Here is a 1,750-nt window from a genome sequence, read left to right on the forward strand (position 1 = left end):
CATTGGGTGGTCGCGTCATCCCGAGACTTGAGTAAGGATCTCCCCAGTTCTGGGGGTCTTTCAATAGTTTATTCTAGAACCACACTTGAGGGACCATGGCCCAGAAAACATGGTGTTAAATTAGCCCAGGTCCCATCTTCCCTAAGGAATTAGCTTCAAGATGTATTACAGTAACAGAAAACAAAGTGATAAGCTAAGTGAGAGAGAATTATGAGAACTGTCTTAGGAGTCAAAAGTGAAGAATGTTCTAGGTTAAAACCAAAATAAAACAAACAAAAAACCCAGTAAAACATCCTGAGTAAGAAGCACCTGGAAACTGATATTTTCTTCAGCTTTGCTCTTCCTGGTCATTGTCCCTTGCTCCTCTCTACCCCTTCCTTTAAAAGTCCTTTGGAGAACTGGTGAGGCTGTTCAGCCATTCAGGGAGCCAAGTTCGATTCCCAGCACCCACATGACAACTAATAATTACCTATAATTTCAGTCCCAGGGGATTCTGTTTGATCATCTTGTCTCATGTGATTTTTCTTTAACATGGGATACATTAGTGACAATCTTAGAGACTGTTATGTATGGTTGTTCCTATCAGTTCTACTGCACTTCAAGGAAGACCTCCATCCATTCTGAATTAGCGGAGGGTTTGTTTAATTTTTGTTTTTATCAAGAATAAGAATTGGGGCTGGGTGGTGGTGACACATGCCTTTAATCCCAGCCCTTGGGAGGCAGAGGCAGGCGGATTTCTGAGTTCGAGGCCAGCCTGGTCTACAAAGTGAGCTCCAGGACAGCCAGGGCTATACATAGAAACCCTGTCTCAAAAACAAAACAAAACAAACAAACAAAAAAAAAAAACAAAAAAATCAATAAATTGATTTATGGGAGATAGTACAGAGCACATTTATGGAGTTCAGAAGACAATCTAAGGAAATCAGTTCTCTCTTGCTACCATGTGGGGACCCAGAGATGGGACTCAGATCAAGTTTGGCAGCAACTGCCTTCACTCATGGAACTATATCTCACTGACCCCAAATTTTTTATTTATTTTTATAGTGGTAAAAAACATAATATGGGGCTGGTGAGATGGCTCAGCGGGTAAGAGCACAGATTGCTCTTCCATAGGTCCTGAGTTCAATTCCCAGCAACTACATGGTGGCTCACAACCACCTGTAATGAGATCTGATGCCTTCTTCTGATGTGTCTGAAGACAGCTACATAATACATTACTAATGTATATAGATTACTAACATACATTTAAAAAATCTTTTAAAAAAACCATAATATAAACCTGGACTGTGATGGCACATGCCTTTAATCCCAGAACTCAGTAGGCAGAGGCAGGTGGTTCTCTGAGTTTGAGGCCAGCCTGGTCTACAGAGTGAGTTCCAGGACATCCAGAGCTACACAGAGAAACCCTGTCTCAGAAAACAAACAAACAAAAAACCCATAGTATAAAATAATTGTTGAGGCCTGCTACTCCAGCATAGCTGCAGCCATTTTGTTCCATGCCTGCCGATCATTTTATGTCATTTCTGAGGCAGAAAATCACTTGACTCAGAGCAGGATCATGCCGACCATATACCATTATGTTCTGTATTTGTTAATTATATATATATATGTTCTGAGATTTGTTAATTTTAAGAAATTCCACCACCATAAGCTCCATTTTGGACCAATCAGAAAGACCAGTAGGAACTGTTCTGTCTAGCTAGCCAAAATAGCTTTGTTGCAGCTGCCAGTGGCTACACATGAAGGGTCT

The sequence above is a fragment of the Mastomys coucha genome, unplaced genomic scaffold, assembly GCF_008632895.1.
Source record: "Mastomys coucha isolate ucsf_1 unplaced genomic scaffold, UCSF_Mcou_1 pScaffold18, whole genome shotgun sequence".
In the NCBI taxonomy this organism is placed as follows: domain Eukaryota; kingdom Metazoa; phylum Chordata; class Mammalia; order Rodentia; family Muridae; genus Mastomys; species Mastomys coucha.